The sequence below is a fragment of the Symphalangus syndactylus genome, chromosome 21, assembly GCF_028878055.3.
Source record: "Symphalangus syndactylus isolate Jambi chromosome 21, NHGRI_mSymSyn1-v2.1_pri, whole genome shotgun sequence".
NCBI classification, from domain to species: domain Eukaryota; kingdom Metazoa; phylum Chordata; class Mammalia; order Primates; family Hylobatidae; genus Symphalangus; species Symphalangus syndactylus.
In genome coordinates, this window is record NC_072443.2 from 70123921 (window position 1) to 70150261 (window position 26341).

A 26341-nucleotide genomic window follows, 5' to 3' on the forward strand; every position below is an offset into this window, starting at 1 on the left:
CCAAAGTGCCGGGATTACAGGCGTGAGCCACCGCGCCTGGCCCCTGAAGCATAGTTTTCAATGAAGAGTCGGCTTGGAAAGGGGTAGGATTTGTCCCAACTTCCCAGGACATAGTGGAAGGTGAAATAAGACCACAGATTTATCAGCCTAATCCTTAGAGACAACATTCATAAACATGAACTGTTAGTTCATCCAACCTTCTTTCCTTTTCAGATGAGGCCTAAAGAGATTAAGTGACTTGTTCACTTCCATTAATTTTTGGTGGATATAGGCCGGGCACAGTGGTGCATGCCTGTAATCCCAGCACTTTGGGAGGCCGAGGAGGGCAGATCACAAGGTCAGGAGTTCAGTACCAGCCTGGCCAAAATAGTGAAACCCCGTCTCTACCAAAAATACAAAAAATTAGGACGTGGTAGCAGGCACCTGTAATCCCAGCTACTCGGGAGGCTGAGACAGGAGAATTGCTGGAACCCAGGAGGCAGAGGTTGCAGTGAGCCGAGATTGTGCCACTGCACTCCAGCCTGGGCAACAGAGTGAGAATCCATCTCAAAAAAAAAAAAAAAAAAAAAAAAAAAAAAAAAAAAAAAAAAATTGGTGGATATAGTATTTCTCTACAGCCCTTGAGAACAGGTGGTATATACAGTATTATATAGTGCTATGCTGTCTGATATTGTTTGTACAGTTACCTTAACACTCTGTACTTGGGTAACTTTGATAATGCAGATGTAGAAATTGGTAGTGGTGGTAATGATGATGAGAATGATCATGAAAATCATAAGAGAGCAGCTACCTGACATTTATTGAGCACTTACTGTATGCTGGGCAACATCCTTAGAGCTATTAGCTGTAACACAATAATTATATTATTGCCCCATTTGACAGATGAAGAAAGTGAATTTAGAGGTTAGGCTTGCCCAGTGTCACACAGCTGGAAGTAGCAGAGTTAGCATTCTAGCTCATATTTGCCTAATTTCAGAGCCAGAGTTCTAAATTGAGGCTTACCACTAATTATTGAGGAGGGAAAGGATAGTATTTATGATGCTGAGAAGGAAAGTTCCTGAGTGGCGCCAGGAATGACCTGGAAGAGTGAAAAGCCCTAAGAGGGATTGGACCATCCAGTGAGCATAGGGGATTGTGTAGATCAGGTGAAAATTGGACCTGCCTCTTCAACCCACAAGAGAAAGTGCAGGGCAGAGAAGAAACCTCAAGGAACAGAGTTGAGCTTTGGAAGGAGAAGTTGGCTACAGGTGCTGGAGAGGGCTGATGGAATGTAGATGGGGCAGAGGTTGAGATCCTGGCCCTCCCATGTCACACACCCTAAATTGAGGCCACATGGCTGTCAGTGAAAACAGACCCAGGTGCTGGTTTCAATAAAAGGTGGGACTAGGACACAAAGAAGGGTAGGGAGGGCAGAGAACAGCTAAGGTCTGAACAGCTCTGCAAAGTAGGTACATGGCTCCCAGGATTATCAGACATATTTTTCACATGGGAAGACAGAATTTTCGAGATGTTAAGTGACTGTTCTAAATCATTCAGCTGAGACTCTCAGTCCCCATATTTGGGATATTTGGTGTCGAGTTATACAGGTTTGGCTACAGAAGGCATGACTCGGGCAGAGAGAATTAGAGGAGCCGGGAAGAGGGCAGAATAGGCACAGCCTCTAAACCAGCAACCGTGTTCACAGCAGCCCAGAAGCCCAGGGGGAGAACATGTGTATTCAAAGTGGTTGCATGTTCATGATAATAATTACACTAATACCCAATAACAGAGAGGTTACCTTGTGGTTATGAGCCTGGGCTCTGGAGCCAGCCTGCCTGAAGTCCTACGTCTGCATCTTCTCGCTGCTTATGTTCTATCAGATTGTTTTCCCCCTCTGGGCCTCAGTTGCCTCTTGTGCAAAATTGGAATAATAATTATACCTCAGAGGATGTTGTAAGAGTTTATTAAGCACGTAGAGCAGGAGTCAGAAACCTTTTCTATTAAGGACTCAATAGTAAATATTTTTGGTATTTATGGCCGTATAGCATCAGTCATGACTACTTTACTCTGCCATAAGTTGGTAGAAAATTCAGGCATTTAAAAAATCTCTTTGCCATAGGAAATTTGCAGAAGCCCACAGCAGGCAAATATCTCCTGATTTATAAATGAAATTGTATAAAGTAGTAGCCATAGAAAGTAGACTTCTGATTCCAAATTATCAGCACAATCATGCAGAAAACAGGCAACTTTTTAAAAAATATAAGGTTTTAGTCTGTGTAAAGGTGATTATAAGAGGAATGTTCCTCCTACAGGTCTGCTTAGCTTTCTCCTAAACACTGCTTTTGATTTATCTAGTTCATCATCTTTTTTTTTTTTTTTTAATAGAAAATATAATTTGGCGGGCGGGCACAGTGGCCCACGCCTGTAGTCCCAGCACTTTGGGAGGCCGAGTCGGGCGGATCACAAGGTCAGGAGATTGAGACCATCCTGGCTAACGTGGTGAAACCCCATCTCTACTAAAAACACAAAATAACAACAACAAAACATATAGCCGGGCGTGGTGGCGGGCACCTGTGTTCCCAGCTACTTGGGAGGCTGAGGCAGGAGAATGGCGTGAACCTGGGAGGCGGAGCTTGTAGTGAGCAGAGATCGCACCACAGCACTCCAGCCTGAGCGACCGAGCTAGACTCCGTCTCTCTCTCTCTCTCTCTCTCTCTATATATATATATATATATATATATTATTGTATATGTATATTTTATTATGTATTATTTTTATATATATAAAATTTGGCAAGTTGCAGCCCATGGTTAAATAAGTACCACCAGAAAGTCTGAAAATGTATTTTCCATTCATAGAAAAAAGGATTAAGCTGACTTAGAAATGTTTTATGTTGACAGTATCACTTAAAGGAGATATACTTCATTCTTAATGTGAGAAGTGTATCTTGGAATCATTTCTGGTAAAGAATTCTCTTGCCCTTTCCCCAAATTAAAAAGAGGAAGAAAAGCAAATGAAGTACAAAAGCCTTAAATTTCAGTGAATAGACAGCTGTGCTATCTATTCAGGCTTTGATGGTGGGATGGGGGTGAATCCATTGTACCCCAAATTATGTAAGCTTCAGAAGCATTTGCACTACCTGAAGTCCCGAAAATGTAGATGGCGTGCATTTAACGGGGCTGACCTTGGTAAATATAGGTTTGTGGCTGGGAGGATGGTTTTGTGACACAACTTCTCCAAAAGCAAAGTGAAGTCTGAGTAATGATATACTTTGTGTGTAGTTTGCAGGGAATGGAGACTTTTTTGTTTTCCTCTTTTAAAGGGACTCTGGAAACCACGTCTAATTTCAGTCTAATGAAACACCTCTTCTAATGCCAGGGGTTTCTCAGGTCAGTTTCCTAAGAGAGGCATCTCATGCCCATCTTGTACTGGATGTCCTATGTACAAAACACTATCTATATTACACTCACCTACTACATTTCTTTTATTAGCTTTGACCCTGGTGATGTTAATGGTATTCTCGTGACTCTTTTTTATCTGTGAGACATTAATGTATTAAGGGTTAGTTAGCTCCCACTGTGTGCAATAGAGAGAGGTAGGGAGAGAATACTGAGATGTCAGTTCATACATCTCTATACATGTGAGTGTAATGGGGATTTAGGCTTTTCTATTCTGTTTTAGAAACTGTAAATCAAACCAGATCAAAAGATGGTTTTTGACCAGAATTTATAAATTTCCTAGTGAGTGTTGACACAGCACTGAAATTTAAGGAGCAGATGTATCTTCTTGAAATTCAGGAAGATCACATGAATTCCTAATGAAAAACAAACAGCTTTTCCAGCAAAAAAAAAAAAAAAAAAAAAATGACTTGGGTTTCTCTGTGATGTTAATTGTACCAAGTTCTGATTATGTGTTTCAAATCACAGTAAAAATCGAGGAAAGAGGATTTTTTTTTTTAAGTTTGCTTGTCCAGGAATTGAGACGTGGGATTTCAGGAGTTCTGGCCCAAACACGTGCCTCAGAAAATGGGGTAGACAAGTGCACAAGCATCTGCATGTGAGGATCCGCATGCAGAGATGCACGTGAAGACCACAGCTTCCTTTCCGGTGCTCACCATGTGAGTGCATCATTTTTCAACAGTAGTTCGGTTCAGCCTTTCTTAGATAATAGCCTTGCAAGTGAACGGACAAGCAAAGTCAGTTGCTGAGAAATAAAGCTGCCGAGCTTACGCATCCAAATGTTTAGGATACACCTGAGATGTCTCTCTTACTGAATAGAAGCAACATCCCTGGAAGCTCTGGACTTCTGAGGCACCCCAGCTTTCCCTGGTGAGTACATTAACCTCTTCCCTTCTTGACATGCTGTGGAATCAGCTGGAATGCTCCATTTCATTGTAGCCACTGGACAAAAATGCAGCTTGCCCTGGTCACAGCAGTAATGACAGATAAAGTATGGGAGTTTGTCTAAGAGGGGGTGAGCCCGAATGGTTGAAAGGTTGACAGCTTTCAGAATGTTTGCCACCTCTCTTTAAAAGCAGCTCCACCAGAGCAGTTTGGCAAATGTAAAAACAAAACAGTTACACTGCTTGCAGCTCTAGGATTTTAAATCACAAACAAATTCTGTATTTTATTCAACCATCCAGTAGATCAATGAGAAGTAAAGCATCCTAACTGAAGGTGAGAAAGTTGTGTGTGTAAAGTTTATTGTCGGGATCTCTCTATGTGGTTATGTTCTGCTAATAGGCAAATTCATTTAATTTTTACATGGTTTCCCCAGATGAGCTGTTTACATAGTTGCTTGTTCTTCTCTTCCCTTCCCTTCCCTTGTCTTCCCTACTTCTCTGACCAATACCATCCAGACCTAGCAGATAGACTTTAGTGTACAAATGTGCCAAACTCATTTCATGTGCACGAGCCGTGACTCATTGTCAGTCACCTGGAGCCTAGGGGGCTTTCTGCATTAAGAAATCTTTTACTCCTAATAATGCTGTTTTCTGGATCATGAATGAGGCTCAGCCATGGCTGTGCTAAATACAGAAATATCTGTATTCTAAAATCTCCATCTCTACAAAATTAATCTGATGCTGATGCAAAGGGATCCATCTGCCGAACATTTCCATCCCATGAATATGGGAAAAGGGGCAGATACAATTGAGTATGCACAGGTGCATTTAAACATTTAAACAACCCTTTGAATGATGAGTAGGTTGAGTATTTCTCAGTGGAGCAAAATGTGTCTGACATGCCATTGAGCAGGTATATTTAAATGATTTCCCAGTTCTTCCACAGCATACACAGTGGTGCATATTTTCTTATGGAAGGTCTTGTTTCTCCATCCGTATGTTATGCTCCAGAGCTTTTGCTCTCAAACACACCCTTGTATAGTTGGGGGATGAGGAGCACTCAGCCTCGGGGTTGAATTCTGTCCCTTATTCCACTCACGCTCTCATTCCTGGCCTCTGTTTCTTCATCGGTAAAATGGGGACAGTAATAATGGTAAGTCATAAGATGCTTGTAACAGTCAAATTTGGCAGATTTGTGAATATCGTCCAGTATAGCTTTTGGCACATAAAAGGAGCTCTTCGAAAATGTTTTTCTTCTCTTGAAGGTTTTCAGGGAAAAGGTTTTGAGGAAAAAGATTTCAAGCCTTGTTGGATTAAAGTCATGTTCGTACTTACAGATTGTTGGTTCTCTTGAGAGCAGGCACTGTCTGGCGCAGACTCTGGGAGATGTCCCCTGCAGAAACCTAAGTTTTAACATAACCCATGCTAATTACATTATGTCAGTGGCAGTGGGCATGGCAGAGCTGCTCCCGCCCTTGACAGAAAATAGTGTCTGTGATTTGTAAATGAACCGGGTGCTCACATGTTCTCTGGGAATGTAAATATTGACTCTAAGGAAGAACTAAGATAATTTTGTGGTGAGATAGTTTCTAGTTGTTTAGGCTTTCATTTTGCTTTGTTTTAATTGCACACACATTGAAACTATATTCCAGCCTTGGCCAAACTTCAGTCATTCAGATACCACCATCCATCCTTCTACTATCCATGTTGTTATTTAATATTTTTATTTAAATCCCCTCTTTTAAAGTGTAAACTTATTTTAAAAGCAAACCGTCTCTTTCTTACATAAATAGGAAACAAGTATCACATGCAGTAACTAGAAGGTGGCCTTGATGTGCAGTGAAAAACAGCATCTTCAGATCAACTGAAGGCTCCAAGGCCTGAAACCCATGTGCAAGAGGGAGATTAGCAAGTGTGTGAGAGGCGTTTAAGACACTTTCACACCAAACAGAGAGGTTCTCCTTAATATAGACTCCTGAGACAAGTTCGGAAGGTTTTCTTGTTTGGATTCTTGTGTCAACATATTTTGTAGATTAGACCTCATTTAATGTCATAATCTCATCTTTTATTAATATCATTATCATTGAGGGGTTTTGTTACCCCTTTCCATAAAATGGCACCGGAAACAAAAGAAAATAAAGTTCTACACATTGCTGGGCCAAACTGTGAAACTGTGTTTAAAACAAAACAAAACCCACAGTTTTCAGTAACTCCTTCTCAGTTAAGCCTTCAGGTTGAGAACCACATTGTCAACCGGGCATAATATTAATTCCAAACCCACTGAAAGGCATCAGCCAGAGAAAAGTTGTGACAACCCCCACCATCCCACTAATTGTGGTTAATTGTGTCTGCCTGGGTGTTCCAGTTGCTTGGTGTGCCTGGGGTCTTATTGAGGGTAGGAACTGTGTCTCAACACTACTGTAGCATTTCTCTTGAATTCTTAGCCTAGTAAGATGCATATGGTCAGTTCCATCAATAGTTCGTGGGCAAACTTGAAGCCTCCCGCAGCTTGTAAAGCAGAGCAGACGCATGTCCTTGGAAACCCTTGTGATCCCTTTGCGTAGGCTGTCAAACAGTGCAGCTCTGGGCTGTTCCTGGCTTGCAGGGTTGATGTTGAAACTCATAGGCTTAAGAGAGTCCATGATTAAGAGGTTATTGTAAAGCTTACATAGCATGTTTAGTTGATTACCGCTCTTCATTTACCCTCCCCTTCATTTGCATTTGTAAGGAATTGAGGGAGCCTGCTGTGTTTGTCTTGGAATGGATTCTCCAAAGGCTTAGAGACCTACTTCTCCCCTTTCCTTATCAGGTCCTCTGGGTCCCAGCCCCTGACCCAGGGAGCGGGACTGAACAGGAAAAAGAGGAGGAAGGAGAGTTTGCTCATTCACATTTCTGTGTCTGAATGGCTATGTCTCTTGCAAAAAGGCCAGTGAAGGATGAATCCTCTAGTTTATCCACTTTTGCCTATATATCTGTTCTGTTGGAGTAGATACCATAACTTGAGAGTATACCAGAATTTGTTCTGGGGAGACTTGTCAATGATAAAGAAAATTTAGTTTTCCAAACAACATTTTTGAACCTTGCAGTGATACTTAGACCTCAGAAGAAACTTATCACACTGTACAAAAATTAGGACATTTAAGATTGATATTTAGTACTTTGTTTTTTAAATTATCTCCCTGCTGACTTTCCAGATATGTTCCTGGAGATTTTTTTTTTTTCCACATACCCAAGCAGCTTTCCCTCCGTGGTATAGAGCTAGCCAAAGATTTTATTTGCATTACATAAACATAACTGGTTATACTACAGAGGGCTATTTTTGGCAACAGAATTTCTGTATTTGATTTTTTCAGTCCTAAAGAAAAAAGCATGTATTAAAGATACAAACTTCTTTAATGTAAAAATTACGCATTTTCATTTTATAGAAAATACAGAAAAATATGTGACAAAGTGAAATTCTACACCCCAAAGATAATCACTTAAGATTTTGGTGTGTTTTTTTTCTTTTTATGCATAGAAAAAAATTGAGGTCATACCATTTAACTCTTGAGTTTTTGTATTTTTGCTTCTCGCTCTTGTCTGCAAGACATAAGTTGAAGTAAATGGTATTTAATGTTCTAAAATCCCTGACTACAGAGTTAAGTGATTTTAAATGATGTTTTAAAAATATATTAAATTGCATACCTTTTGAATCATAACAACATAGTCTCCCATATCTTTAAATACTTTTCAGAAATTTATTGTTAGTCATAAGACATAAGACACAGCCTTTAACTAGTGAATGGCAGAATGGCAGAAAATTGCCCATGAGATTAATTGGTTAAGAGTGCTGAGATAAATTCCAGCTTTGTAATTACTTTTCTGTTATTTACGGCCATTAGTTTGATTACATAGTTTGTAATATGAGGCCTTGGATTTAAAGTGTATCATTGTTAACCTAAAACGGGAATAAAGAATAACCACATTGCTCAATTTTATTGCCACACAAGAATGAAGAATTCATATCATAAGATGAGAAATAGTCACAGAAATCTGACTTAAAACTAGTGATCAGGTTCCAAGCGAAGATATTTCAGATTTTATTAACTTGAAGCAGCTGTTGTCTCTAATATGACACACCCCACAGAAATGGAATAGGTCTTATAAAGAATACTTGTGTTTTTTCTTTTTTAAAGCAGCTGGCTTCCCATCACTGAGCTGTTTTTGAGTTCAGGAACTCCAGCTCTTGGCCTTTTCCTTGTGAGAAGGAAGGCTGAGGCTCTAGAGACTTTTCCCTGTGCAGCTGCTGGAAGGACAGGGTGAAAGAGGAAAGAGCCTTTGACCAAGATCTGTGCAGGATCTGGGCACAGTGGTGGGGGGATTGGGAAAGAAGGATGGATAAACCCTCCCTGCATCTGTGAGCACCAGCCTTGCTGCTGGGCATCTCATTGTCATAAACTCTCAGTAATAGGAGGAACAGGACAGGGGACAGTCCCAGGGGCATGTGGGAGGGGCTGGAAAGAGGAAAACAGGCAGATTCCAAGGGGCAGCTGCCAGGAGGGAAGGCTGCTCCTCAGTCAGGTTCAGGGTTCCAGCATGGTATTCCAGGAGGAGTACTCGAATCACAGCCTCCAGCATTCTTGAAAGAGACAGGTGGGGAAGACCCTTGGGCTGGAACGTACTGGAGTTCCTGGCTTGCTGCAGTTGACTTGCTGCCTGACCTCTGGTGTTCTTCAAAGAGCTGCTCAGATGTCATTCTTCAGGGCTGCCTTTGATTCCTGGCATGAAATCATCTCCATGCACTGGGTGGTTGTCCCTACCACAGCTTCTAGTTATGTATTAGTATGATTATTTGAGTAATATTTTCCTCCCTGTATTTTATCCAACATTCTATCCCCAGCACCAGGCCCTGTACCTGGCATCCTGAAGTCCACCGTAAAAATTCATCAAAGGAAAAGATGACCTTTTAAAGGTCATTTTACTTCTCTTCGCTTTATTTAGCTTTCTGAAACCTTTTGATAAAAATATATATGAAAATTTTGGTAGCTCTTTTTTTGGGTGAGATAGCAGTATATTTTCCAACAGGGAAAGGACAAATTACTATTTGTATTATTATATATTTATTATATTTCAATGTAATTATTATAAAATAATTTGCTGTTTTATATAACTTTTATATCCTTAGTTTCTGAAACCATTTTTGGAAAAAAAAATCTTAACTTTCTATTTAAATATTTTTCTCAAATGAAAAACTTTCATAGATTATGATTATTATTAAATATGAGATTTTCTTGAGGTTTAAGCCACTAGAAAAATTTCAAAGAGGAAACAGTGTGTTGGCAATTATTCCGTTCATTTTATGATGAGGATATTGAAAGTTAAGAGGATTTCTCAGTCAGTGGTGAATTGAGGAAAGAAAATTGGGAGGTGGGGAGCATTTCTAGGAGTTTTCTCTTATGAATCCTTAAGCACATTTTGTAATTATTGCCTTTTCTGAATCACCCTCTTCAGTGATTAGCACAGTACTCTGCATGTATTAAGTACTGGAGTTACAATTGAATTTATGTATGTAAGAACAATAAAGATGTGGAAGGAAGACATATATCCAGCTATAGATAGTCTTGTGTTTAAGCCTATTCTTTTTATTTTTCTACCTTTCAAATAGCTGCTTTCAATTCAGAAATAGAAAACCAAGGTTACCATTGACTTTCCTTTCACCTCTCCAAAGTTCAAATCCTGAACTTTGACCTTTTCCTAGCGTTTTCTCTTCTCCTGCTGTTAAATTCACTGGGTATATTTTCTGTCAGTGTTACCTCCCCAAAGTGTAGGACTTGGTACACATGCTGTTGATTGAGACTCAAGCAATGTGGAATTGGAGGTCATCATACTGGAGCAAGCCCGAAGACAACCCTTATTTTCCATAAGGAAAGGGTATACCAAAGAGAATAATACTTTTAACAAAATGTCAGTGGGAAAGTTTTAATTACTTGAGAGAGTTGGATTCTTTCTAAACATCCTGGACTGTAGGAATCTCTGCAAATTAGGATTCTCCCTACAGGTTTGTGGATTCAGAGTTTGGCTCTGCATTTCAATAATCATTGCAGCTGTTTTGTCGTTTTACTTTGAGAACAAAGGTGTTTCTTCTGAGAGCTTCCCCAGGGCCTCACACTCAAATTTTCTTCCTCATCCCAAGTGACATGGCAAGTTTCAGTGACTAGTGCTTGTTCTAGGGAAACAAAGTTGTGGCTCCAAAATGTTCCTTAAAAATGTCAGTGATTATGGTATAATAATCCTCTCTGAAAGAAAAACAATTACTGGCTCTGATTCAAAAAATAACAACACATTGGCTATAAATCCCCTAATTGCCTCTAAAAAGCAAAAACAGACATGTCTAATTTTTCTATCCCCCTGCAACTTATCTGCTTTGTCTGGTGATTAAAATAGGCGACAGCCAGTCAGGCCTGTTGGAATCTGGTCCCTTCCCTGCCACTGAGGGCTCGGGCCCAGAGCTTATCATGTGGAAAAATGTAAGAGAAAAATCTAATTGTTATTAGACATGCTCTCCAAAAGTCACCTAGAACAGAATTGTTCTGGTTCACCCATTTGGCATGATCTAAAAGCCACACGTTTTAAGAATCTGGTAGTTTGATCATCATGGACAGGAGCTTCTCGTAACTCATTCTACCGATAAATTACCAAGACACTGAGAATGTTTGTGTGAAAGAGCATAGTCACTGCCAGTGAGTGTGGATGAAAATTCTGGAATTTGGCTTATTTTTTTTCTCCTATCTTTATGTCTTGGAGGCCTTTCTAAGTTGGGATATGGAAATCTTTACCTCAGTTTTGAAAACTGCAGTGTGACAGTCCGTGGTATAGATATTTATTTCCTTGGCCATTTCCCTTTGAACGTACATTATGGTTTGTTTCTAATTTTTCACTGTTAGAAACAACGCTGTGGACCACGCTTCTGTGAAGAGTGATGACGATGACGATGATGATAGCAGCAAGCGGACACTTACAGAGCACTTATCTGTGCCTGGCCTTGTTCTCATCTTGGGTGTGTGTGTGTGTGTGTGTGTGTGTGTGTGTGTGTGTCTTCGCTCAACAATCCTATGAGACAGATATATATCTTCTTATTCTCTTTTTATATTTGAGTAAAATGAGGCACAGGGAATTTTTGTGACTTGGCCAATGTCACAGCTAGTAAGGTGCATAATGGATTTGAATCCAGGTGGAACCTCATTGGTATATATAAGACTAAAAATACACGTTCCCCTTCACCAGGCCTTCCTTCTGACCTAAGTGGTGGCCGTTCTCCACATCAGTCCTTGGCCCTCTATTCTCCATCTAAGGCTGCATATGACCTTCACTCAGCAGCTCTGTGCTGGTCATGCCCAGATATCCAGGCCTCATGGGCCTCTACTTTGCACCTCCAGCTGCCAGTGAGATAGTTGTATACAGTTGTCAGTTTCTTCCTTCCAGCCCCATTCTTTCTCATTCTTGTTTCCATGAGTCCTTATGCCCCTTGTGGCTCTGGCCAGCATGAAGTTCCTGGTCATGAGTGTGCCATGTGTATTCCAGCCTCTCCTATCACCCTGTCCATGCCTTCCTCACCTATCCAGATGCCGCCACTACTTTGCCAGAGCTCAAGTAGGGATAAGTTACTCCCTGTCACCTTGGCTTACTCCTCCAGCCTATATTGACATTTCTCCCTGCATGTTCTGAAGTCACACGACGGAATTCTTAAGGATAAAAACTGTGACATTAGAGGGCTTGAGTTCAAATACTGGGTCTGGGCTACTTTGCTTTGCTTGCTGACCTTTAGTTTCCTTGTCTCTGAAATGGGGATAATAGTTCTTTTTTTTTTTTTTTCCGAGATGGAGTCTTACTATGTCACACCCAGGCTGGAGGCAATGGCGCCATCTCGGCTCACTGAAACCTCTGCCTCCCGGGTTCAAGCAATTCTCCTGCCTCAGCCTCCCGAGTAGCTGGGATTACAGGCATGTGCCACCACGCCTGGCTAATTTTTTGTATTTTTTAATAGAGATGGGGTTTCACCATGTTGGTCAGGCTGGTCTCGAACTCCTGACTTAAGGTGATCCACCCGCCTCGGCCTCCCAAAGTGCTGGGATTACAGGCATGAGCCACCACACCTGGCCGATAATAGTTCTTACCTCATGGAATCAGGAGGAATAAATGAGATCATTGTGTCAACCGTGTTCATTATCAGAAGTCTAAGCACTATTCTGAACTTGGTGCATGACCTTCCCATTTTGGTGCATTTTTACAGGCTATTTCTGAAGTTAAGACATGTCCGCTTACCTTGAGTCAAACATGAAATGTTTTACATTTTCAAAACACTTTCCCTTCCTTATAGTCTCTACCTTAACCTTTAATTTTTCCATTTTATATGTTAGCTTTCCCTCTTTCAATTATTGGGACTAGAGTCACCTGATACTCCTCTCCTCACCAGGGAATTGGCCACCGTGGTGAGCACGTAGTAGGTTGTGTTTATTATTGTGTGATCCTTAGTGAGTCTCAAGTAGGCTGAAGCTGCATGATGAGTCATCACGCTGAGCAACTGTGCTCGGTAGGACTGCGTTGTTTATACTCTAATAGAAACATTTACCTTCCTTCTGAAGATCTGTTTTCCAAATACCTATTTGGGTATCTCAAATCCTAAACAGTGTTTATTAATCATACTTCTTCCAAGGACTAGCACCTGTTCTCCTTGGGCAAATAATCCGTAAGCATACATCTAGATAGGTCCAGTTAGAATTCACTAACATAAATAGTGATGCCTTATCAGTAATGTTTTAATCATATTTCTCTTATGTTCTCCAGAATCTAGTTAAGAATGACTGTTCTTTTGAAAGCTACTGTGGACATACACACTCACATGCACAAAAACCTCGTACACACCATAAACATATGTTCTTTGTATTTTGTATTTCTTCCAGAGAAGAAAACACCCTAATTTTACAGAGTCAGGAGGAATGAATGAGATAATTGTGTAAACTCCTCAGTGAATCTGCTGCTTAGTCCAGTTATTATCCATTTAAAGTTAATCATGAGGACACTTCATGAAGGAGAAAGTTTTGAGTGGTGAGAAAGTTACTAGGGTAGAAGTATAATAATGATTATGTATATAATGCTATCTCCCAGGGACTGTTCTAAGGTGTTTAGGTATACATATACACACACACACACACACACACACACATATACACACACACACTCACACACACTCCTTTAATTCCCACATGAAACCTAAGAGGCAACATTTAGGTGGGGAAACTGAGGTCCTGAGATGAGTACGTGGGAGAATAGAAGATGAGGACTTGAGAAGGAGTGAGAAAAGGAATGTGCCCCAGGTGATTAGAGTGTTTCGCTTTGTAGTGCTGACCCTAAACTCAGGACTGTCCACAAAGAAGGAAAGGCAGTGAAGGGGGATGGAAGGTCATAGGCATCAGTCACTTGGACAGGCATGGGTATTTCAGCTCAGCCACTGCCTAGCAGTGTGGCATTGAGAATTACTGACCTTCTCCAGACCTCAGGCTTTTCACAGGTACAACAGGGGAAGGATAATGGCCTTTGTGTTGCTATGAAAAATAAATAAAATCACATGCAGGTATAACCATAGGCTTAGTCTACTGCTTCAAGGAGGTAGCATCTCAAAAATATGACCCTTTAGCACTTTTAGGATTTTCTCTGTAGGCTTCTAATATTAGAAGTGGGGAAATAATTATATAAGTTTCTTTTTTTCTTTTCTTTTTTTTTTTTTTTTTTTTTGAGACACGGTCTCACTCTGTTGCCCGGGCTGTAGTGCAGTGGTGCAATCACGGTTCGCTGCAGCCTTGACCTCCCAGGCTCAGATGATTCTCCCCGATTAGCCTTCCAAATAGCTGAGACCACAGGCACATGTCAATGACACCATGCCCAGCTAATTTTTTTTATTTTTTGTAGAGACGAGGTCTCACTGTGTGGCCTAGGCCAGTCTCAAACTCCTGGGCTCAAGCGATCCTCCCACCTCAGCCTCCCAAAATGCTGGGATTACAGGTGTAAGTCACCACACCTGGCCTCCATAAGTTTCAAATGATGCCAAAGGACCATTAAACAATGGCAGCCATTACTTTCATTTGACAAAGCTGATGATTACGTGCTACCTTGACTTTTCTTGGTTCCCTCCTTTTTTTCTTTCTATACCAAAGTATTTCAAAGCTCATCCAAGACAGTGTATCATTTTCCCCTACAGACTGCAGTATCCACCTCTCAAAAAATTACATTTTCTTAATAAGCCACAACAGGAGTGACAAAATTAAACCTAAATTAAAAATTGTCAATATTACACCTTTGGCCCCGCACATACAGGGATGTTTAGCTGGTTTACTTGTTCCAAGTGATCTTGTTTCACTCAAATTTAAATGAATGACATCACAGTTTTTACAACTTCAAACATAAGGTGTTCCCTGAAAACATCCAGTGCTATTCTGTACTGTTCAGTTTTAGCTAGTTTTCTTTCTGATAACTCTCATTATAAACATTTAAAAGAAAAAGAACATTTTGTAATATTCTGCTTCTCCAGGACGGAGACACTTCAGAGTATTGCTGTCTATATGATCCTTGTTCCAACAAATCTGCTGATTCCTGAAACAGCCTGTTTTTGTTTTGTTTTGGTTGTGCTTCCATTTCAGTTTATTCATCCTTTCCTTACCCTGATCATTGGCACTTCTATTTCTTCATAATTCACAAAGCTGATATTAGATCAGGACATCTTTGGGTAGAAGCCAGCATATATTCAGGTGTGCCTTCGTTTTTTAGAAAGCAGCATTTAATCAATAATAGTAAGTTGCTTTGGGGTAACTACTTGCAGTTATTGGCAATGTCTGCTGCTGTGAGATTTGGCTTGAAGCTGGACAGGGCAGGTCTGCTTACAACAGTGGTTTTCAATTTTGCCTTTGCAGTCAAATCAGCTGGGGGGCTTTTAAATAAAGACTGATGCCTGGGCCCTGCCTTAGAGATTTCTGGTTTAATTGGTCCAGGGTAAGACCAGGTATTGATTGTTTTCAAAAACAACTCTCCAGGTGATTATAATGTGCAGCCAGGATTGAGAACCAGTGCCTTAGAGCGGCCATTCTCAAACTTGAACGTGAAGCAGAATCACCTAAAGGGCCTGTTAAAACGCAGGCCACTGGGCCACACCCCAGAATTTCTCGTTCATTAAGTCTGGGGGGTTGAGAGGTGGTGGCGAGACTTTGCATTTCTAACCAGTTCCCGGATGATTCTGCTGTTGCTAGTTCTGGGAACCCACTTTGAAAACCACTGGCCTACAGAGATCTTTCCAGTAGCTTTGTAAGATTTTATAACAAGAAAAAAGACAAGATTTCCTGTGCTTTTAAGTAAAATAACTGCTTAAGGCACAAAATATTAAAATATTATCCTTCCGATTCATAGGCAAGTTGGACCATACCCTCTGTTTGCTAAGCCAACATCTGCACTAACAGGCAGCCAGGGCCCAGGATCTGAAAGGACATGGATTAGAGGCAGGTGAGAAGTTGGTTTTTTAAATAAAAAATGCTACAAGATCTATAGAATTGTTACTAAGGTTAGCAAATTACCTATGGGTTGTGCAGCTTTACTGAGATATGTAGCTTAAGATGTGAATAATTCCCTGGGCAGCATGAAATATGGCACTGAATTACGAAGGTGACTCAAACAAACATGGTACTTGATCCCCTAAAGAGGGCAGTTTAACAGTAGAAGGTACTGTCTGTGATGAGACATATCCATTTCTTATTTAAATGCACAACCTAAATTTCTCTTTCTCCGATTCTTGGGACTTCTAGTTCCATTTCCTTTTCCAAACCCTTCTGTCCGTCTTTGAGTGAAAAACCCTTTATGAAATGTTTGGCAACAAAGGATGCCACCTTTGCCAGTTACCAGGAGTGTACTTGCTGCATCATCGTCCATTTGTCCTCACCTAATTTTATAGAAGTGTGAACTTGTATAAGCAGCTGTTCTGTGTCCAAAGACTTGGGATTTGGGCTTGCAGGGTTGGACTTTGAACCTAAGCCTGCAGCAGACAGGGCAGCTTGTTTCACTCTTCCTGCCATGCAACTTCTCTCGGGTAAAGTGCCCTTTGCTAGCTGATAGAGAAGAAAAGAGCCTATTCTATCCATTTGACAGACCCCTAGTGAATAGTAATCATGAAAATTGAAGTCGTGCACTGCCACTGCATTCACCATTGTTATATTAGCAATTCCTGGACTTCATGAACAGAGCACCCCTTATTCTGCAATTAAATGAAAAATAATGGCATTGCTTAGCTTTAAGGAAGGAAACGTTCAAGTGCAGCCTCTGTATAATTAAGCTTAACATTATTATCAACAGAAAGTGATTGTAGTTGTGTTCAGAGGCGAGAAGAGATAATGCCACCAACCATTTGACCTATCAAAAGAAAATGGCTTTTGTGATGTTTGATGTTCTTCCCAACAACCAGCTTTGTGCCTTGCATGGGGCAGGTGCCATTTTCTGCACCATTTTCTCTCTGTTGCAGCTGTTTTAAAGTTCTTTCTCATCAATTCTCATGGCTGCCTTTGTAACGCTTGTCTGTTTTCCATTTTTCCTCATGTCTTCACCAGCATCTGTTGTCCCGCTTTTTGTTTTATCTTTTTCTTTCTTTGGTAACAATCTGTTTTCTTGACTCAAACACACTGGCTGACATATAAAATTAAAACAATCCATTTAATTTTTAACTAAAACAGGTGTTGAGTGATTGACCCTATCAAGCAGTTCCCTGCAGAAACCTCATTTACTACTAGCTTCTTTATTGCCCCCTCATAATTCATTAGCTTAATAAATGCTTGTGTGAAAAGGCAGAGGCCAAGATTACCAATCTTACAATATTGATGTCTGCCCACTCCCTCTCTAGCCCACATCCCAGGGAAGTCAATTAGATTGAGCTCTCTGCAAGACAGTCGAAGCTCCCGGGTGTGTGCTACAAAAAGCCTCAAATTAGTGAGTGCTCTAAAGTAGGATCCCTCCTTTGCTTCAGCATACAGAGTGTTCACCTCTCAGGGACACGCTGCCTGCATCCCCTTTAGTGGAATCTGGGGAAATAAAATGTCTGTATCTTCTGCTTCATGACTCCTAGCAGCCAGCAAAATATTCAATATTTTGGAGCTGGTTACAAGAAACTTCCAAATCCTCAAACATCATCAGAGAAAGCCACAGACCCCAAGCGCCTGTCACATTTGGGTATGTAGTGCTTACTGTCTCTGTACATAGCACCTAAGGTTAGCTGGTGGATATCAAAGCCCCATAGAGGAAGGGGTGTGGGCACGGGGGTGTTGGCCTACTCTTAATTTAGTTTCAGCATATGTCTGAAGCTTCCCCCACTTTAACATTTTCACCAGAGCTCAGACTTATCTCGGCAAGCACTCCACAACCTCTTCGTTCTGAAACCCCTGTGTATTATGAAGGAAATGAAATCCATATGTTTCTGATTCATTTACATGTAGCTCATCAAAATGTAGTTTTGTAAGAGCTCTTTGGTGTCCAAAAAGCCTTTGGAGCCTTTTTATAAGACTTTTAACCCTCCCCCATTTCATTCCCCTTAGAACCAGGAAGTTGGGACTTGCCAAGAGTAAATAAAAGCAAGCTTCGGAGTTGACTCTGGCTCTGGCCTGACCCATCTCTGGTCTGAGTCTTCAGTGGCCTCAGCTTCAGCAAAAACAGAAATGACTGTCTTTACCCTTTTTCTGGAGCCATGGAAGAAGGCACTAATCCCACTTACACCCCACGTGACAGTGAGTTTGGGCTCACAGCATCTCTTGGAGGCAGCCACTTGACTCTATTCAGTTGTTTCCAGCTGAGCCTCTTCTCTGTGTCCTGTGAGCAGAGAGCTGATAGAGCCAGATGGCCACACCTGTACCAGAAGCTCGAGGAGGCGCTCCTTTAAGCGGTCCCCCACATCTACCCGCTTACAGGCCACTGCACTGTATCTCCAAGACTTTCCAGGCCAGATTCTTACCAAGGGAGTGCCTATGCATCAGGGACTTGTATCTTTTCATTGGGACTGTGACAGAGGCACCCACAACTATACCAGGCTTCATGGTGGTATTGTTGGTGCTGCTGTCACTTAATGATACTTTTGAGTGTTTAGTTTTTCTTCATCAAGAAAGGCTTATAAGCTTTAAAGGAAACAACTATCTACTGCCATGAAGATTCCACAGCTTTTACTCTGAAAAACCACAGAAATGAAATGAGTCAACCTATTTCCAGAGTTCGGCTAGGGAGAGGTTGTAGGGTATTTTTTCTCCTCTATCCCAGGATGATGAATTACGGAAAGCCATTCAAGAGCTTAGTATTCCTTACTTGGGCTGTTGTCGTGAGTGGAGTGGAAGGAATTCTGCCCTCATCTTTGCACGTCCTGGCTTGTTTCCTGGATTCAGAATGGTGCTGTGCCTTTCAGAGGCAGAACCTGGGTACATGGAAATGCATAGGCATGTAGTGGGGAGCATGGCTGGACCTGGGGGTTCTCACCTCACCTTCCAGCTGCTGAACTCGGGCTTTTTCCAGAATTTTATTTCTTCATGTGGATGCATACGGTGTAATAAAAAATCATCCCCTCACTTATAAATTATATCAACTCCAAGCATTCTTCTTCAGAAACATGCTTCATCTTCCAGGATACAGAATTTGATAAAGTCATTGCTCAGCTTCAGCATGAAGACACTGCATTTAAATTTTACCATACACATTTTGTGTTACATGTAAATGGGAGAATCGTTCTCAGCAGAATTTTTGAAATACTTCAGGGCAACTATAAAATGTTTTAGACAAGTTGGAAAACCGTCTGAATTAACGTATTGCAGAACCTTGAAATCTGAGCTTCACCTGAAATCCCATGGCAGGGGAAGCCATTACAAAAAAGCTTGTATTGAAGCTGTTTCCTCACTGATGAAGGGGCATGGCACAAGTGTGCTGGGCTTACTTGGTTACATTTATTTCTCAAAATGAACAAGCCAGTACTTTTATGATCTAAGGACAGACAGCTGTGAGTCCATCCAAAAAGTACTTTCAAGTGGCATTGAAATTTGCCTTATAGACAGTGACGATCATTTGATGCAATGTGGTGGTGAGATTGTCTTCGTTTTGTGTTGTCTGCAGCAGGTCCGTACTCCCCAGCAATACTGGTTTACAGATAATGAAGCACTACACACATCTTCCACTTAATCCCCTCACTGGGTCGCCTGTGGTATCATGCCAGGTGGAGAAACAGAAGCTAAACTTCCTCCAGTGAATTTCACCCAGAGTTGTTCATTCGTTGATTTGCTCATTTATTCAACATATATTGAGTGCCTACCCTATGCTGGGCCTTATTGTGTATACTGGGGACACAGTATGCAGAATAAGACACAGGAGGCCCAAGTCCAAGACACAAGAGGCCCCTGCCCTCAGGCAGCTACTGTTCTTGTGGATGGAGCTTATTTGTATTTTAGCAGTCCAGGGAGTGGCAGAGCCGGATGGTGAACCTGGGCCTTTTAGCTTCATTTAAAAAAAAAAAAAAAAAGATCCTCCAGTCCTCCCACTCACTTCCCACCAACCCCTCCTCCCCCCAATAAGTGTCTTCCGTCAGAACAACCCTTCTATTGTGGTATGGAAAAAACTCTGCCATGGCCCTCAGCAAAATCCACACACTAAAAGCCTTTGAGGGAAGAGCATTTTCATCAGAAAGTTGCTGTGGTCAAGAAGTTTAAAGATCCAGGGATTTTTGTTGACATGTTTTGAGTACTTTCTAGTTGATAGAATCTCAAAACTGGAACTGCTGGAGTATGCCCTGTGAAACTTCCTTTTTCTTGTAGGTCAGAATGGTTGGACATTGGCAATTCCTCATAGTGCAGACTGTCACATTTGCCTCCTCTTTGTATCTGGTGTGTAGTAAGTGCTCAGTAAACATACCCAGAATTGCTGTTATGTCCCAGGCACTCAGACATCTCTGAGCAATCTTAACCATTTGCCTCTTGTCCAGTTGGCATTTTTTTTCTTACGTAGCTAAAGTTGTAGAACATATTATTAAAGTTTGGTTTTCACAAACTTTACAGCAGTAGCTAACAGGATTTTTCACAGTGTGATCCTCCCTTCCCCAAAGAGTTTCTTAAACCCTCTGATCCCCAGATTATGACCTTTCTAGGAAAGAGGTTCCTGTTATTATCACCTATGGAGGCTTTAATGAAAGGGGCCCTGGTGGCACAGGAGATAAAGCAGACTTGAATTCAGCATCATCCTTCGTGGTGGGGACTTCCACTCATCTCTCCCCAGGCCCTGTCAGGAGACACCAGGCGCTTGGCACCCAATGTGGGCTCAGTAAAGGTTAGCAATGATTTTTGTTATTGCTACTAAATGCCAGTATTGGTAGGCATGCTGTAAAAGGAACAGGATAATCTAAGTGGACCTTTTGTTTTCCTTTTATTTCTTCCCTTTTACATCATTTCTATTGTTCTGCTGTTATTTGTATATATGTGTGCATGCGTTGGAGATGGGGAATACAGCTACAGAGGTTTTGAAGAGGCACAGTATTGGGTTTAGTTGTCATATCAAATCTCACACATTCTGACATCTGTGAAGAAATGTGTCACATGGTGATGCCTGGCATATAATCAGCTCCTCAGAAAATGCTGTGATTAACAGTAACTCCAACAGATATTTCCTTCTCAAAAGAAAAGCGCATGATTTTATAGCATTTTTAAATGCCAGGGCATCTCATCAGCTCAGTCTTTTCAGTAATTAAAAAAAAAAAAACCCAGATAGTGGAAATTCAGGGTAGTCAATGGAAAAAATTGAATAAAGCTGAATATCTTGGCACCACAGAGTGATGTCCTTTGAATGTTTATCATTCAAATATAATAACACCAAAAAGAAAAAAGCATATGAGGTGATGGATGTGTTAATTAGCTTGATTATGGTGATTTCGCTATGTATACACAAACTATCATATCAACTAGTGTACCTTAAATTATTTTTATTTGTCAACTATACCTCCGTAAAACTGGGGGAAAAAGCCACTCTTTTAAAGGCTTAATAGGAAAAAAAAATCCAAAAAGATGTAACATTCAAAATGCATTGTTAAAAGAGCAAGTTTAAAAATACTGTGTATAATATGGTCTCATCTGTGTAATATAATAATGGAAATGGGAGTAGAATAACAGTAGGAAGAAACACACCAACGGTGTGGGGTTGGATAAGCACAGAAAACTTTAACTGGTTGCTTTGTTTTTGAGACAGAGTCTTGCTCTGTTGCCTAGGCTGGAGTGCAGTGGTGCAGTCTTGGCTCACTGCAAGCTCCGCCTCCTGGGTTCAAGCAATTCTCCTGCCACAACCTCCTGAGTAGCTGGGATTACAGGTGCCCACCACCACGCCCAGCTGATTTTTGTATTTTTAGTAGAGACCGAGGTTTCACCATGGTGGCCAGGCTGGTCTCAAACTCCAGACCTCAGGCGATCTGCCTCCTGTGGCAGAGCGCTGGGAATAGAAGCGTCAACCACCACGCCCAGCCTTAAATTAGTTCTTTATACATGTTTTATTTTTTAAACTTTTTGTAATGAACCTATATTTATTTTGATAGTAACAGCTAAAACTACTGAATCTGAGTTAGGCAAGTTGAACACCCTTTTTGCTTGTTGGTCTCTGGTCAGTTTTAATAGTCTGTTTTAGATGTTAAAGGTATCAGATATTCTGTGCAATAGCCCCAAGGATTAACTTTGCTGAGCTAACTCTCTACAGCACACTTCATTTCTAAGTTAAATAGTTGGTCCAGTTTTATCAGCGTGCTGTAGCATCTGTCAGTGCTAGCTGTGTTTACAGCTTTCCTTGGAATTAGACTGTGGAAGAGCTGAGAAGCCTAAAGGAAATATTGAATGCTTTATCTGTTAGAAACCCTAATAAAGAGAAAGAGAGAGCACCGAATAGCATTGCAAGCATGCAAGAATAAATTCTTCCATTGTAAACATGCAAGAACAAATTTAAAGTCTGGATGAGATACCTTCTTTCTTTTCAATGTAAGACTCAATTTTGCCTCATTTCTAGAAGAGGGAACCCCCTCACCTCTCAGGTGCTGCCTACATCTCACTGCAGAAGCTGCCTTTTTGCTTCTGAGGAGGTGATGGGCCAGTTAAATGTGTATAAGGCAGTTCTGCTGTGCTCCTGGGAAATCCAGTATGCTGGGTGCTCACACCCCAGTGCTGGCCTCCAAGGTGCAGAGCACTGGACTTGCTTGCCTGCTAAAACCAAATCCTTCATCCCCTTTCTGCTCTGGATGCTGTTTGTCTTGGCATGCCACTCCTAATAACACTTGGAAATAGAAAACAATCCTGAATCCTTGGAGTTTTTCTCTAGATGTCATCTTTACCTTCTTAAAGCTGTCTGTGAATATGAGCAGTGTGTATTTGCATTTATCCAGGTAAAATATTAATCACCAAATAGAGTGTGGAGTGTCCAGAAGTACCAGACACTTGGAGTACACACAGGAAAGTATCTTTTGCCATGGCAAACTCCAGTTATGGAAGGGGTGTGAATGCTTGAGGTTCCTGAAGTACCAAATTTGAAGATGACATTCCACATGACTGTATGAAGTTAATGTATATGTGTGTGTCTCATGTAATGATCTTCAGCAAGAGAGTCTTTTTTATTTTTATTTATTTATTTTTTTTTTTTTGAGACAGAGTTTCCCACTTGTCACCCAGGCTAGAGTGCAGTGGCGTGATCTTGGCTCACTGCAACCTCCACCTCCCAGGTTCAAGCAATTCTCCTGCTTCAGCCTCCTGAGTAGCTGGGATTACAGGCGCCCGCCACCACGCCCAGCTAATTTTTGTATTTTTAGTAAAGACGGGGTTTCACCATGTTGGCCACGCTGGTCTCAAACTCCTAACCTCAGGTGATCCACCCGCCTCGGCCTCCCAAAGTGCTGGTATTATAGGTATGAGCCACCACACCCGGCCAGCAATAGAGTCTTAAAATGCCTTTTTTTAATGTCATGGTCCACGTGGAAGACTTGTTTACATTTAACCTATAAATCTCCTAGAACAATCAGTTACTGAAGATCCACTGAGACAATGTGGTTGGCCCGGGATTGATGCCCAGGCAGTGTGAATGTGGGGCCGTTGCTCATGGCAACCATGTAAACAAACACATCCTTGTATTCTTGCCCAGGTACTGGTTACCTGCTGCTTTCTGGTCATCTAGAGAGACCTGTAAAATATGTCTGCTGATTTCATTTTTGCTTTGCCTTTCTCTGCCCATAATTATTTAATAAAGCCATCAAAGTGGGAATTTCATTGTGTACTTTTTTCCCTAGGTTGTTTATAGGACTGTGAAGACCTGTCCTAATGCAACCCCATTAATAGTTCCCTCTGCAGAAAAACTCCAGATTATTCTTATCTTCTCTTTTTTTCCCCATAATTTTAGGTTCTAATGGCATATCTTTTATCAATATCTCAGGGTCTAGAATATTTCCAAAGTTCTTTTGAAAATTATTACTCAAATACTACCTTTTAGCTTACCACTCTGCTGAAACTATTTCAAGCACCCATAGGTTTCTAGCATTTACAAACATTTACATAGTATCAGAAAATTGGAAAGTGGAAATAAAATAAGATGTGGTCTCTGCACTCAGTGACCTATGCAGTACATTGAGCTAAACACCACAGTGTAAAATACTAGATGCTTGAAATTGCTAAATTAACCACTTAGGAGACTGTGTGGATTTGGAGACACCTAGGAAGTCTTCTTGGTAAAGGTGAGACTTTGCTAATAGTTATTCAAAGAAATTGCTATAGAAGTCCAACATGTATATATCACATATATAATGTAGAAAAATGACTGGAAAGAAGTAGCAGAATCCCAGCCAGGTGGCAGCATATGTAATGATTCAGAGCTTGCAGCCTTAAACCAGAATGCCTAGTTCTTTCTATTACTGGCTGTTGGACCACATAACTAAAGTTACTTAACCTCTCTCTACATCAGTTTTTTTGTGTAAAAAGGAGATAATTATGGTACATAACTCATAGGCTTGTGTGGGTTAAATGAATTAATATATATCAAGAATTTAGACCACTGTCTGACCTAAAGAGCACTCAATAAATGTTAGCTATATTGGGCATATTTAAATGGTGAGATTAGGGGAGATAATATTTTCTTCATAGTCTTAAATTTTCTGGACTTTCTACAGTGAACATGTTGGACTTTGATAGAAGAAAATATTTCTAAAGTTAAGTCTTTCATTAAGCTTTTAAAGATATACATACCACAGGTGAGTCATACTTTGATGACTGAAAAGTCAGCTTGAGCATATTTTAATGAAGGTTAGGCAACATTTTTTGCTGACATTCAACTCAAAATTTTTTATTAACCTCCATAAATGGAAGTAAAAGTTTTCCACAAGTTCCCAGGACCCCTTTGCTTCTTAAGAAGTTTCAGCATACATTAGAGTGGACAGTTTCATTCCCTCTGTCACTTGTAACAGTAAGGTATAGTTTAAGGATTGGGTAAACATGCATCTCAGGGGTAATGTAATGTGTTACAGTTGTTTCCAGAAAATATTAATACATATAAGTTTTTATACCTTCTTAGAGTAACTTTCTGCTAAATTGTAGTCTCTAATCATTTATTATACTCTTGTGCTTTATCATTGTGTTAGTCTGTTCTCGTGCTGCCATAAAGAACTGCCCAAGAATGGATAATGTATAAAGGAAAGAGGTTTAATTGACTCACAGTTCTGCATGGCTGGGGAGGCCTCAGGAAACTTACAATCATGGTGAAAGGGGAGGTAAACACGTCATTCTTCACATGATAGCAGGAAGGAGAAGTGCTGAGCATAGAGGAAAATGCCCCTTATAAAACCATCAGATCTTGTGAGAACTCATTCACTATCACAAGAACAGCAGCATGAGGGTAACCGCCCCCATGATTCAATTACCTCCTACTGAGTCCCTCCTACAATACGTGGGGATGATGGGAACTATAATTTAAGATGAGATTTGGGTGGGGACACAGCCAAACCATATCAGTCATTTTATAAAATACTACATATGTCCAATATAGAGGGTAATTCCCTTATTTCCCAAACAAGATTCAAAAACATGTTTTTTGGTTTTGTTTTTATTGGAGGGGAGTAACCTGAACAGAATATGTAAATGTTTACGGAGGCATGTGAAATGTCCATTCATAACATTTTTTTTAGCTATATATATTTAAGGTCACAGTAAATCACATATAAAATGCTAAGTGAGAAATACTGACTTTTTACTGTTATATTTTATGAAAATTTTATTAAAATTTTTCTTAGTATTTAACACCAGTTATTTACTTTGTTAGCTCTTGAGAACTGTTTTGTTTTTTTTTTTTTTCATCCAACGGTTTTCAGAGCATCTGTCCTCACTTTTATCTAAGTCATTAGAGACACGGCACTTCCTGAATCATACATGTCACAGGAAGTGTTATCCTGAGCCATAAATCTTCATCCATGCAGTACTTTAACATATTTTTTCCATTCCTTTTATGAAAGTGTATTTATGCTCACCACAATTAACCACTTACTGATTGCTTTTTAAATTAATCTTAAAAGTTGTTTTCAGTGCCGTCTGATGCTTGGAATTGTGTAGCTATACCTTGCAGGAATAAATACTAAGTCTGTGTCAATATTCTTCCCCTTGGTTTCAGTTGTCTATTGCTGTGTAAAAAACCATCCCAACTTTGTTGCTTGAAGCACCCAGGATTCATTGTTTCTCATAAGAATTTTCTGCTGGTCTCGTGCGGACTTGCTCGTGTCCTAGCTGGGATGGCCGGATTGTTCATCTTGCAGTTGGTGCTGGACAATGGTGGGCTCTCTCTCGGTGGCTTTTATGCCCAAGGAGGCTCACACAGGCTTCTTGATACAGCAGCCTCAGAGCATCAGAAGGGCAAGAGTGGATGCTGTCTGGTCTTTGAAGGCTCACTCAGAAGTCACCTGTTGTCACTTCTGTGTTCTGTTAGTCCAACTGAGTC

The 26341-nt window shown here is 40.7% G+C and overlaps 1 protein-coding gene across 3 annotated transcripts in view; it reads left to right on the forward strand.

Annotated features, from left to right (window-relative positions):
* The window catches only part of PDZRN3 (PDZ domain containing ring finger 3), a 243732-nt gene that overhangs the window by 59761 nt on the left and 157630 nt on the right, over positions 1-26341 (forward strand). Inside the window, exon 1 of one of the 3 annotated variants that reach the window (XM_055259310.2) lies at positions 4164-4307. The exons of the other annotated variants lie outside the window; for them this stretch is intronic. The gene's annotated coding sequence lies outside the window, so the exon portion shown is untranslated. Of the gene's footprint in view, positions 1-4163; positions 4308-26341 lie in introns of those variants that run through there. 3 annotated transcript variants of the gene reach the window in all.